Below are 14554 nucleotides of genomic sequence, written 5' to 3' on the forward strand. Positions count from 1 at the left end.
GCGGTGGACCTTGACCCCCAGGCCGTCAGCCATAGCAGACCAAAGCTCAGAAACAAATTGGGGGCCCCTGTCCGAGGTAATGTCAGCAGGGGGACCGAAACGTGAAGCCCACGTTGACAAAAATGCTCTGGCCACCGTCACCGCTGTCATGGACGCCAGGGGTACCGCCTCCGGCCACCTGGTGGTGCGGTCCACCACAGTCAAAAGGTGCGTGAAACCCTGTGACTGCGGCAAGGGACCAACCAGGTCCACATGAACGTGATCGAAACGCCTACCGGGGACACGGAAAGGTTCGAGGGTGCCTGCGTGTGCCGGTGGATTTTTGAGCGTTGGCATGGGATACAAGCCGCCGCCCATTCCTTCACCGTTTTGCGAAGGCCCGGCCAAACAAACCTGGCGCTGACCAGCTTAACCGAGGCCCGGACGCCGGGATGAGAGAGGGCATGCACCGAGTCAAAAACACGCCGACGCCACGAAAGGGGAACCACTGGGCGGGGGCGGCCAGTGGAAACGTCGCAAAGAAGGTGCGGACCGCCGTCCCACACCGGGGTGTCCTCCAGCACGAGGCCCCTTTTTTGTTATCTGAAGGGCAAGGACGTCCGGGTCAGCACGTTGTTCAGCGGCCATGGCAGCGTAGTCGACGCCGACATACACCAGAGAAACCAACACACGTGAGAGACAGTCAGCGACATGATTGGACTTACCAGCCACATGCTGAATGTCTGTGGTAAACTCTGAAATGGCCGCCAACTGGCGCTGCTGGCGTGCGCTCCATGGGTCAGAGACCTTGGACATCGTAAACGTCAAAGGTTTGTGGTCAACGTATGCAGTAAATTTGCGACCCTCGAGGAAAAAACGAAAATGTCATGTTGCGAGGTGCAGGGCCAGCAACTCCCTGTCAAAAACACTGTACTTGCGTTCAGCATCCCTGAGCATACGACTGAAAAAGGCGGCGGTTGCCAGAGACCTGAAACCCGCTGTTCCAACACCCCACCCACTGCCACGCCGGACGCGTCGGTGGTCAGCGCGATCTCCGCCCGACGGAAGCGGGTGGGCCAGCAGGCGGCGTCAGCCAGCGCAGACTTGGCTGCGGAAAACGCCTGGATGCGCTCCGCAGCCAGTCAACAGGATCTTTGGCTGTTTTACCTTTTAAGGCAGCATAGAGTGGCTGTAGCAGGTGGGCAGCTCTGGGGAGAAAGCGGTTGTAAAATTTATCATCCCAAGAACTCCTGCAACGCTTTAACCGATGTAGGACGGAAAAAGCTGAAACGGCCCGGACTCTGTCGGGGCAACGGAACCACACCTTCAGCGGAAATGCGGTGCCCGAGGAAATCCAGAACAGGCAACCCAAACTGGCACTTGGAGGGTTGATGATCAGGCTGTGCGCTGCCAAACGCTGGAAAACCTGGCGCAGATGGGACTCGTGCTGGCTCGCTGAGCAGCTGGCCACCAATATATCGTCCAGATAAACAAAACGAACGGCAGCCCACGCAAAACGGAGTCCATCAGCCGCTGAAAGGTCTGGGCGGCACCTTTCAGGCCAAACGGCATGCGCAAAAACTCAAACAAGCCGAAGGGGTAATGACAGCGGTTTTAGGAACGTCTTCGGCGTGCACGGAACTTGGTGATACCCCGCACCAAGTCAATTTTAGAAAAATCGACGCTCCAGCGAGATTGGCAGAAAAATCCTGAATGTGGGGGATGGGGTAACGGTCATTCTCTGTGGCATTATTCAAACGACGGAAATCTCCGCATGGCCGCCACCGACCGTCCGATTTGGGCACCATGTGAAGCGGAGAGGCCCATGCACTGTTCGAACGCTGTACAATGCCAAGGCGCCCATGGCTGCAAACTCTTCCCGAGCGACGGACAGTTTCGCTGGTCGAGGCGATGCGAAGGCAAACACCGGGGCCCAACCGTGGGAATATAATGCTCAACCCCATGCTTCGTTACCGTGCTAGAGAAATTAGGGACAGACAGCGATGGAAACTCTAAAAGCAAACGCTGAAAAGCATCCCCGGAGGTCACTACATTAGCCGAATCAGGGGCTCGGCAGCCCGAGTAAAACAGGGTAGCGAAGAAAACAAGAGAGCATCAATTAAACGTCTGTTAGCAACATCGACAAGCAGTCCATGAGCACACAGAAAATCAGCACCTAAAATAGGTACAGAGCTAGCGGCAACAACAAAGTTCCACCGAAATCCCGCCATGAAAACAAACAGTCACCAACCTTTCCCCAAACGTTTTGATGGGAGAGCCATTAGCTGCCATGAGCTGCGGTCCACAGTTCGCTGCTAGTCCGTCGGCAGCGGTAGGGGAAGGAGGCTCTTCTGGGAGCCGGAGTCCACGAGAAAACGCCTCCGGGCGCGAGTCCTCTATGAAGAGCAGCCTTTCTGTATTGCCAGCGGTCGCGGCTGCTACGGCGCTGGCGGGTCCGCTTCCCTGGGCCGTGGCGCGCAAGGCAGCAGGCAGCGGCGCGCTCTGTCGCCAAAACGCTGATGGTAGAAACAGATGCTCTTTCGGCGGTGCCGGCGTGTAGCAATCCCTGCCGTCAGCAAGGGGGCGGATGCTCCGGGGGAGGCAGGTGGAGGCGTGGAAGGCGCCGCCGGCGAGTCTGTAGCCAGGGCGTGAACGTCGAAAGTGCGGCTAGCCAGGAGAATGCGATCCGCTTCTTCAGCCAGGGAGCGATAATCCTTCGCAGGCAGAAGCGGGGAGTTTGCGAGGACAGCTCTCACGGCGGCCGGTAGTTGGCGGAGGAAGAGGTGGACGAAGAGGAATCCCCCGTCATCCGGCCCGAGCAATGATAGCATGTTCTCCATGAGCTCGAGCGCGGTACCGCCACCCAAGCCTGACAGGTTGAGGAGCTGTTCGGCTCGTTCAGCGTCAGAGAGGGCATAACGCCGAAGAAGCAGCTCTTTAAGGGCGGCATATTTCCCTTGGGCGGGTGGGTCCCGGAGGAGCGTCATCGCACGACGGGTGGCCAGCGGGTCGAGCGAGGCCACCACATGGTGATACTTCGTGTCGTCAGCCGAGATGCCGCGAAGGGCGAACTGAGCCTCCATGTGAACGAACCATGACGGGGGGTCATGGAGCCAAAAGTCCGGCAGTTTCAGCGCCACAGCGAACGTAGCTGCAACAGGAGGCGGAGGTCCGGTGGCCGCTGATGCATCCATAGCGGAGTCTGCGTTATCTGCGGCCCGTTGCATGCTCGAGTCAGGGGTCACCAATGTGGAGGTAAGCATTAACGGCACAGAGCTCTCAGTTCTCACTCCTTCTTTATTCCTCTCCAACATCAACTGCACACATCGCGCCACACAACACAGGAACACACTTCCTTAACACTGGGTGTGAGTGGAGCCCTCTAGTGGTCCACCACAAATTCATCTTTTTCCTTTCCTGTTCAAATGAACATATTGGACTATTGAATGTCTATCATTAGAAATAAACCACCACAAAATTCACTGGGGGTAGATAGCTACATTCTGATTATACCACACCTCTAACCCCCTCACCTAAACTGTTGAAACTGGAGTGCTTAATCTTTGGGCGAATACATATAGGTCTTATTGGAAAGTATAATTAACACATTTAGTTCTTTATCCATGTTTACAATAAAAATGGTCAGCTTATATCACGACAACCTTACTTTTATGCAACCTTAGTTTTTACAGCTACTGCAAGTATTATTAGCTAAGCTAACGTTAGCTACTAACCAATGACTGTAGAAAATATGGACGACACGACTCCACTTCCTCCCACTGTGCAAAAGTGAAGCCAAAATATCCCGGATCTGGGAGACACCATCTTGCAAACTCAGAGTCTGCGCAGCAGTAACCACAGGTGGAGCTGTGGTATGGAACCCCCGCCCACAGACATCCGTCAGTACAACCCACTCTTAACTTTTACGTACCCTGGCCATTTTCCTGCTGTCGTTAGTAAAAAATAAGTAAAGTTTTTTTTTGTTTTTTGGTTCTTTTTATCAATATCAACATACCTGTTAAAACTTTGTGCATAGCTAAATTATCAATATATGCAGTCTTTGGTTAGAACCATCATGACTCAACATGCTAGCAAAAGGCAGTTAATGCTACACCCCTGCTTTTGCAAATGTATTTTCAATCATTATTTTTATTCTTCTGTTAGACTAAGAATGAGAAATGGAGACTTCAACATCAGCGTCTTCTGCCCAAGCAAACAGTAAGTGTAATATGATGGCTATAGCTGGAAATCAGATAAAGTCTTTGAAACTTGCTATTTCAACTTCTTTGAGCAAGTTTAAATGTTTACATTAGGGATGCACCGATACCGATACCGGTATCTGGTATCGGCCTCGATACCACATTTTCTGAAGTACTCCTACTCATTAAAAGTCCCCTAATACCGATACCACAGTCTGAGAAATGTCTATGTTTGAGCGGCGTGTAAGGGGTTAATCACAGGCGCCGAGTGCCCGCCCCCAGGCCCCGGCTGCAGCTCAGAGTGAGAAGGCGAGGCGAGACATGTCAGCCGTGTGGAACTATTTCAAAGTGAATGAAGACGACAAAAGAAAGGCGGACTGCAAATTCTGCTCAGCGAAATTGTCCAGAGGAGGCTCAAAAGGTAGCGCATTTAACACAAGTAATTTAATCAAGCACCTAAAATCCCAACACGACAACGAGTACAAAGAGTTTACCCACGCTTCTAAACCAACACAACCCACGCTGCAGCAAACTCTTGCAAGATGAGAAAAAAATGTCCGGAGACAATCCACATGCTGTGAAAATAACACAGGCAATTATCGAGTACATTGCATTGAGTGACCAGCCACTCTCAGAGGTAGAAAATGTGGGATTCCTGCATCTCCTCCATGTTCTGGAGCCCAGATATGATGTCCCAAGCGGCCGCTACATGACTGACACGGAGCTGCCTAAACTACACGACTCCGTGAAAAAACATACCCACAGCCTACTGCAAGCCTCCTCTGCGTTTAGTTTCACCACGGATATTTGGACAAGCAGTGTTAGCCCCGTGTCGCTAATTAGCCTAACCTCCCAGTGGATAGACGAGAGTTTCACGCCGCAACGAGCCATATTACATGCGAAACAATTCCGCGGCTCGCACACCAGCCAGGCTATAGCGCATGTGTTTGAGGAAATGCTCCAGACATGGGGTATACCTAAAACATCAGTACATGTTGTGCTTCGTGACAGACGCGCTGGAACAGCACGTATTACATGCTCCAGTCCCTCATTGAGCCAAAGCGAGTGCTGGGGGTGTATGTGTCCGAGCATGAACTCCCTGACTATCTCACCGCTCACCAATGGGCTCTTATGGAGACGACTGTTGCCATCCTCGCCCCCTTTGAGGAACTAACTAAAAAAGTGAGCAGCTACGACACACTAGCCTCTGATGTCATCCCAGCTGTGACTGTGCTAGTGAGACTTCTAAACAGAGAAACAGACGAGGGCCACGGCGTCAAGTCAATGAAAGCAACCTTACTGACAGCTGTCAAGAAGCGCTTCAGTGACATCGAGACCAACCCACTGTACAGGGAGTGCAGAATTATTAGGCAAGTTGTATTTTTGAGGAATAATTTTATTATTGAACAACAACCATGTTCTCAATGAACCCAAAAAACTCATTAATATCAAAGCTGAATGTTTTTGGAAGTAGTTTTAGTTTGTTTTAGTTTTAGCTATTTTAGGGGGATATCTGTGTGTGCAGGTGACTATTACTGTGCATAATTATTAGGCAACTTAACAAAAAACAAATATATACCCATTTCATCCATCCATCCATCCATCCTCATCCGCTTTATCCGAAGTCGGGTCGCGGGGGCAGCAGCCTAAGCAGAGAAGCCCAGACCTCCCTCTCCCCAGCCACCTCCTCCAGCTCATCCGGGGGAACACCAAGGCGTTCCCAGGCCAGCCGAGAGATATAATCTCTCCAGCGCCCTGGGTCTGCCCCTGGGCCTCCTCCCGGTGGGACATGCCCGAACACCTCACCCAGGAGGCGCCCAGGGGCATCCTTGTCAGATGCCCGAACCACCTCAACTGGCTCCTTTCGATGTGGAGGAGCAGCGGCTCTACTCTGAGCCCCTCCCGGATGGCCGAACTTCTCACCCTATCTCTAAGGGAGAGGCCAGCCACCCTTCGGAGGAAGCTCATTTCTGCCGCTTGTATCCGCGATCTCGTTCTTTCGGTCACTACCCACAGCTCGTGGCCATAGGTGAGGTCGGGACGAGATCGACCGGTAAATTGAGAGCTTCGCTTTTACTCAGCTCCCTCTTCACCACGACGGACCGGTGCAGCGTCCGCATCACTGCAGCCGCAGCACCAATCCGTCTGTCGATCTCCGGCTCCCTTCTCCCATCACTCGCGAACAAGACCCCGAGGTACTTGAACTCCTCCACTTGGGGCAGGAACTCATCCCCGACCCGGAGTGGGCACTCCACCCTTTTCCGGCTGAGAACCATGGCCTCAGATTTGGAGGTGCTGATCCTCATTCCTGCTGCTTCACACTCGGCTGCGAACCGCTCCAGTGCGAGCTGGAGGCCCCACCCGATGAAGCCATCAGAACCACATCATCCGCAAAAAGCAGAGATGAGATTCTGAGGCCACCGAAGTGGAAGCCCTCCGCCACTTGGCTGCGCCTTAGAAATCCTGTCCATAAAAATTATGAACAGAATCGGTGATAAAGGGCAGCCCTGGCGGAGCCCATCACTCACCGGAAACAAGTCCGACTTATTGCCGGCAATGCGAACCAAACTCTTACAACGGTTGTATAGGGATCGAATGGCCCGTAGCAGTGGGCCAGACACCCCATACTCCCGCAACACCTCCCACAGGACACCCCGAGGGACACGGTCGAATGCCTTCTCCAAGTCCACAAAACACATGTAGACTGGTTGGGCAAACTCCCATGCACCCTCAAGTATCCTCGAGAGGATAAAGAGCTGGTCCAGTGTTCCGCGACCAGGACGAAAACCGCATTGTTCCTCCTGTATCCGAGGTTCGACTAACGGACGATATACCCATTTCAATTATTTATTTTTACCAGTGAAACCAATATAACATCTCCACATTCACAAATATACATTTCTGACATTCAAAAACAAAACAAAAACAAATCAGCAACCAATATAGCCACCTTTCTTTGCAAGGACACTCAAAAGCCTGCCATCCATGGATTCTGTCAGTGTTTTGATCTGTTCACCATCAACATTGCGTGCAGCAGCAACCACAGCCTCCCAGACACTGTTCAGAGAGGTGTACTGTTTTCCCTCCTTGTAAATCTCCCATTTGATGATGGACCACAGGTTCTCAATGGGGTTCAGATCAGGTGAACAAGGAGGCCATGTCATTAGTTTTTCTTCTTTTATACCCTTTCTTGCCAGCCACGCTGTGGAGTACTTGGACGCGTGTGATGGAGCATTGTCCTGCATGAAAATCATGTTTTTCTTGAAGGATGCAGACTTCTTCCTGTACCACTGCTTGAAGAAGGTGTCTTCCAGAAACTGGCAGTAGGACTGGGAGTTGAGCTTGACTCCATCCTCAACCCGAAAAGGCCCCACAAGCTCATCTTTGATGATACCAGCCCAAACCAGTACTCCACCTCCACCTTGCTGGCGTCTGAGTGGGACTGGAGCTCTCTGCCCTTTACCAATCCAGCCACGGGCCCATCCATCTGGCCCATCAAGACTCACTCTCATTTCATCAGTCCATAAAACCTTAGAAAAATCAGTCTTGAGATATTTCTTGGCCCAGTCTTGACGTTTCAGCTTGTGTGTCTTGTTCAGTGGTGGTCGTCTTTCAGCCTTTCTTACCTTGGCCATGTCTCTGAGTATTGCACACCTTGTGCTTTTGGGCACTCCAGTGATGTTGCAGCTCTGAAATATGGCCAAACTGGTGGCAAGTGGCATCTTGGCAGCTGCACGCTTGACTTTTCTCAGTTCATGGGCAGTTATTTTGCGCCTTAGTTTTTCCACACGCTTCTTGCGACCCTGTTGACTATTTTGAATGAAACGCTTGATTGTTTGATGATCACGCTTCAGAAGCTTTGCAATTTTAAGACTGCTGCATCCCTCTGCAAGATATCTCACTATTTTTGACTTTTCTGAGCCTGTCAAGTCCTTCTTTTGACCCATTTTGCCAAAGGAAAGGAAGTTGCCTAATAATTATGCACACCTGATATAGGGTGTTGATGTCATTAGACCACACCCTTCTCATTACAGAGATGCACATCACCTAATATGCTTAATTGGTAGTAGGCTTTCGAGCCTATACAGCTTGGAGTAAGACAACATGCATGAAGAGGATGATGTGGACAAAATACTCATTTGCCTAATAATTCTGCACTCCCTGTACTTCATCTCCACCATACTTAACCCAAGGTAAAGTCTGTGTGCTATAGGTATTCAATGATAAACTACAGTACTATATGTAAGATTAATTTCCATCTGAAAAATTATATTATATTTTTGTAACTAAAATACACAAATACAAATATATGCAATATATATAATATGAAATATATTTCCCTTATTACTACCAGAAAGCCAAATGGCTGGCATTTGTGACAGTGGTTTAGGGGAAACTAAAATCAGTCCTATTTTCCACATATTAATACATTCACGAATTTTGTTCAGGTTTAAAGATCGCTTCTTCTCCAACAACACTGCTCCGGAGGCCAAGCTGCACCTGAAGCAGGAGCTGCAGATGATGTCCAGAGCTGAGGCAGAGGGGAGTTGGGCAGAAGCTGCAGAACCTCCTGCTAAACTGTTCCTCAAGGCCCAGGCCAGCACTAGCAGCAGTCTGGACACTGTATTTGAAGAAATCGCTAAGGAGCAGTCCCAGGCAGCACAGCCGCTGTCAGCAGGTGCTGCCATTGAGCTCGACACATACCTCGGAGAGGCCCCAAGCCCTCGTGAAGACAGTCCTCTGAAGTACCGGGGTGTCAACAAAATCAGGTTCCCCACTTTGGCTAAAATGGCGCATAAATACCTCTTAGCCCCATGTAGCAGTGTGGAAAGTGAAAGGCTTTTTAGCTCAGTGTCACACGTTATAGATGAAAACAGAAACAGGCTGACTGCTGATAATGCAGAAAAGCTACTTTTCTTAAAAAAAAAACCTGCCACTCACTTTTTCTAAATAGGCTCCATTAAGTGAGTCGTTTTAGACTTGATGTTAATACCTACCTCAGTTGCACTGACTGCCACAGTTCTATGTTGGTGGATATTGTTAGTTTATTCAAATATTGTGCACTAAATAGCAAAGATGTTTATTAATGCCCCTTGTGTTGTCCAAAGCGGCAGAGTTTACAACAAACTGAAAAAAATACTTGAGTTGCACTGTCACTGTTTAATTTTTTTTACAATTATTTATTCTGTAATATGTTGCATACAACATGCTTTTCATTTTAAATAAATGTTCTTAATTCCAAACTAGTCCCTTGTTTTTTTGTTAAATTATATGACTGAAGCTTTTACCTGTAAATTTAAATCATGTTTTTATTAAGTACTCGGTATCGGCGAGTACTGAAGTGCCAGTACAGTGGAACCACGACTTACAAAATTAATTCGTTCCAGAGGGTCTTTCGTAAGTCAAAATTTTTGTAAGTCGAAGCACCTTTTTCCATCGCCACATTAAAGCCAAAATTTACACTTACGTTGATTAATGTACGGGCATTTTCGTTACACGGGCATTTTGCCATACCACGGGCAGAAATATTGCCGTTAAGTGCCTTCGTAACTTGAATTTTTCGTTAAATGGGGTCTTCGTAAGCCGGGGCTCCACTGTACTCGTACTCGTTTTCCAAAAAAGTGGTATCGGTCCATGCCTAGTTTACATTAAAGCTTAATATATAATAAACTGGCACTATAGCTTTGTTAATTACAAAAATCGTGAATATCTGCAGAAATTCTCGGATGACTCTGCCATTGTGGGCTGTATCAGGGATGGACAGGAGGAGGAGTACAGGAGTGTGGTGGACAGCTTTGTCGAGTGGTGTGAGCTTAACCACCTACAACTTAACATCACAAAGACAAAAGAACTGATTATGGACTTTAGGAGGCAGGCTCCTCCTCCTAACCCTGTCACCATCAGAGGGGCTGATGTGGAGATAGTTGAGGACTACCGGTACCTGGGGGTACACTTGGACTGTAAACTGGACTGGACCAAGAACACCAATGCTATCTTCAAAAAAGGGCAGAGTCGGCTTTTCCTACTGAGGCGACTCAGGTCCTTCAATGTTGGTAGGAAAATGCTGACCATGTTCTACCACTCGGTGTTGGAGAGCGTCGTGTTCTTTGCAGCTGTGTGCTGGGGAAGTGGGGTGAAGACAGCTGATGCCAACAGGCTGAACAAACTGATTAAAAAGGCTGGTTCTGTCCTGGGTGTCAGACTTGAGAACCTGGAGGTGTCTGAGAGGAGAATGCTAAAAAAGCTTCTTTCTATCATAGACAACCCCTCCCACCCCATGCATGCCCCCATGATGGACCATCGGAGCAAACGCAGCAAAAGACTCATTGCCCCGAAATGCAGAACTGACCGCCACAGGAAATCCTTTGTACCGGTGGCAATAAGACTGTATAACTCTTCCTCACTCTGTAGGTGATTTTCCTGAGACTATTACCTATGTTATTCTGTTCCCTTTCAGACCGTGCAATATTACCCAACAGTACCTTATTGAATATTTGTTTCATCCCCCCATCATATGCTGCTACTCCGTTTATTCTATTGCACAATACTTTGTCACTTTCTAGAATCGCCTGCACTGATAGTTATTTATTCACCAGGATATAGTTATATATATTACTTTGTTAGAGTTATTCGATACTATGTCTTGCACTATCCTACTGTATATTACTGTACACTACTATTCTTATTGTATTTATTGTATATCTTATATCTTATTCATCTGTTCCTCTGTCTCTCCTGCTGCTTTGAGCATGTACATGACAAAAGAATTTCCCTCGGGATAAATAAAGTTATTGGTAAATGGCCTGTATTTATATAGCGCTTTTCTAGTCCCTAAGGACCCCAAAGCACTTTACATATCCAGTCATTCACCCATTCACACACACACTGGTGATGGCAAGCTACGTTGTAGCCACAGCCACCCTGGGGCGCACTGACAGATGCGAGGCTGCCGGACACTGGCGCCACCGGGCCCTCTGACCACCACCAGTAGGCAACGGGTGAAGTGTCTTGCCCAAGGACACAACGACCGAGACTGTCCAAGCCGGAGCTCGAACCTACAACCTTCCGATTACAAGGCGAACTCCCAACTCTTGAGCCACGATCGCCCCTATTCTTATTGTTATTCTTATATTACATTTATCAAAAATACATTTCAAAAAATCAGCACACCATTATATAAAATTGTTTGTTAATTTCACAATCAACAGGAGCCAAGATCTGCATCACTGGGGAGAGCTACATCTGCCATGGGGAAGCACGAACGAGGGAGACCATTGGAACCAACCTTGGTCTGGATGCACAGGTCCAGCGGTTTGGCTGGGATGGGATGGTTTGGAAAAACCTGATCACCTTTTCTTTTTCGGTCCCTTGGAGGAAGAGCCGTGCCAGATGTCCTGTTGATCCACTGTGGTGGAAATGACCTCGGCAATGTCAAAGGCATCAGGCATGTGGCAGCAATCAAGCAGGACTTGCACGATCTTCACCAGCAGTTACCACAGATGGAAAGATTTTTCCATCAGTGAGCAATGCCAGTGGAGACGTGCTGATCCAAAGAAGGCGGACAAGGTTCAATGCTTTGTGAACAGTGTGATGGAGTTCATTTCACCCCTTTGGGAAATGTCATACTTAAAAAAAACATATTAGTTTGTGTCTGAAAGACCAAATTCAGTGGGGTGATGCTGGCTTTGGAATTTCCACTAACCTTTGGGCAGCAAAATATAAATCAGGAATTTTATTCTTTATAATTCAATTCAATTCAATTCAATTTTATTTATATAGCGCCAAATCACAACAAAAGTCGCCTCAAGGCGCTTTATATTGTACAATAGATCGCACAATAATAAATACAGAGAAAACCCCAACAATCATATCATATGACCCCCTATGAGCAAGCACTTTGGCGACAGTGGGAAGGAAAACTCCTTTTAACAGGAAGAAACCTCCGGCAGAACCAGGCTCAGGGAGGGGCGGCCATCTGCTGCGACCGGTTGGGGTGAAGACGGAAAACAGTTTTGGGTTTGTTTTTTTTTGTTTTGCCAGAGCAGCCATGACACTTTTCAGTGATGTCACAATTTCCCCCTCTTCTTTCTCTTACCGTCATCCTCTGCCAATAAATTTAGACTGTAAAGCTTAGTGAAAACTGTGACATAATCCAATGCAAACTCTTGACAGCAAAACATACTCATACAAAACAACATACAAAAAATTATATTTTACTTACTACTTACAGAAAAGTGCAATAAAACTATCCATATCAGTCATTCAAAAAAACTGCAAGCAGTGGCAAGAGAAATTTCCTCTGTTTCTTCTGCAGATGATTCAGTCCTGTTTATGCGGCCTGTAAACCATGGGCAGCTGAGGAATAACTGATAGCAACTACTAGGGCTGAACAACTAGTCTTTTTTTTCTAACTGAAATCAAAATTGAGTTATATTTTTTGACCCAAGATTTTTACATTGTAACATATATTTCACATCTAATCTGAAATGCAGTATGTGTTAGAAAAATCTGAAATGAGTAATGTGGATGTCTACGTTGCGGAATAAAATTGAGGCACAGGCAGCCACATTAGTCGTACTCTCATAACACATACATATAGGGCCTTGGGGGTGGGCACGTTATACAGCGTCCAGAGGATGGTCTGTGTATTCAAACCCACCTCTGGCGCTGGTGCCCAACCCTCAATTTTAAATGCATATAGACACTGAGGGTTTTCGGGAGAAGCCATGCTGCTCTCTGGCAGGAAGCACCATGCCCTCCTGTGTTTTAAATACACTTTAGTACAACACACAGCAACACTACATATGAGAGGGCGGAGGGAGGTTTGGGGTCTTCACTCACCCCTGTTCTCTGTGAACCGTCGGGGCTGGGGGCTGGGAGGAGGTGTTGGCCGTCAGATTGGGGTCTGGGATGCGGGGCCTCCCTGCCACTGCAGATAAGGTGGTGGTCTGCTTGCCTCCACCCCAGGGAAAAGGGTTACATCTCCTGGATCTAGGTATGGTTTACCCCTCTAGTAGGGATGGGTATTGATAACATTTTCACGATTTCCGATTCCATTTTCGATTCTGTTTAACGATTCAATTCTTTATCGATTCTCTTATCGATTCTTAGTTTTAAAAAAAGAGAACACTAAGGTCGATTAGCTTAGAACTTTGTTTTATATCTTCTCTTTGAACAAGATAGAAATTTAGGAGTGACATGGCCTTACAAACCCAACAGTGAGATCTTAAGAGATCCACAGCCTACGGCTCTTCAATGGGGTGTCACAGGGTCCCCAGGAAAAAAATTGTAAATATAAAATAATAAAATAAATATTCTTCTGTAGCAATAACAAAGTATAACATAAATTATTCTGTAGCAATTACACAAGAATATCCAGTAATGTCCCTGCCTACTATTAAACACATTCACTTACCGAAAATCGGGGGCATCTGCTGTGGCAAACGGGTGCAAGCCTTTGACCACAAACTTAGTCACTGCTCGGTGACATTCGTCTATCCTGGCCTGAAAGGAGACGCTACCGGTAGACTGCAGCGAGAACTGCCAGCCAAACTCTGTCTCTCTCATCACGGTCACCTAAATGCACAGTAACAGCAGGTTTTGTAATAAGGCAGATCGCGCTAACATAATATTCACTGTTAGCTGATTATTTACCTGCCGCATTAACGGGAGAGGACGTGCAAACGTTACCGCTGCTGCTGGGTTGAGATTCACGAGTCCGGGCGGAATTAAAACACAACATTCATTTAAGGTTATCGCGTGTTTTGTGAGCAAATGCTTTTGCATATTCGTAGTGTTTCCTCCTTTAAATGAAATATCTACTTTGCAAGAATTGCAAGTTGCCCTGTTGTCATCCGTTCTCGTAAAGTATAACCAAAGTTTTGAGCGTTTGAGCCGCTTAGGCGCCCTGCCAAGTAAATGACGCTCCGCAACGTGGTGACATCATTCGGAGCGACTGGAATCGATAAGGGAATCGTTTGCAAAAATAGCAAACAATTCCAAGGAATTGAAACAGTGGGAACCGGTTCTCAACAAGAACCGGGTTTCGATACCCATCCCTACCCTCTGGGGACGAGGGTACCTGGACCTGGGATATAGAGTATGTCACGGACCCAGCCCTGGAGGACTCGGGGTCCGTGAGCAGTGTGGACTGTTGTTGTTGTTGTTATTATGATTATTATGATGATGATGATTATTATTATCATTATTATTATTATTATTATTATTATTATTTGGTGTATGTGTGTGCACTGTTCGGCTGTCTGGGGGTTTTGTTCCATGTGTCTAAGTATAGGGAGGTGTGTGTGTGTGCGTGGTTGTGGCTGTGGCCAGGAGGCCGGGCTACAGGCACCGTCAGGCCTGTGGATGACTGGCCA

This window comes from Oreochromis aureus, linkage group 23 (assembly GCF_013358895.1).
Source record: "Oreochromis aureus strain Israel breed Guangdong linkage group 23, ZZ_aureus, whole genome shotgun sequence".
NCBI classification, from domain to species: domain Eukaryota; kingdom Metazoa; phylum Chordata; class Actinopteri; order Cichliformes; family Cichlidae; genus Oreochromis; species Oreochromis aureus.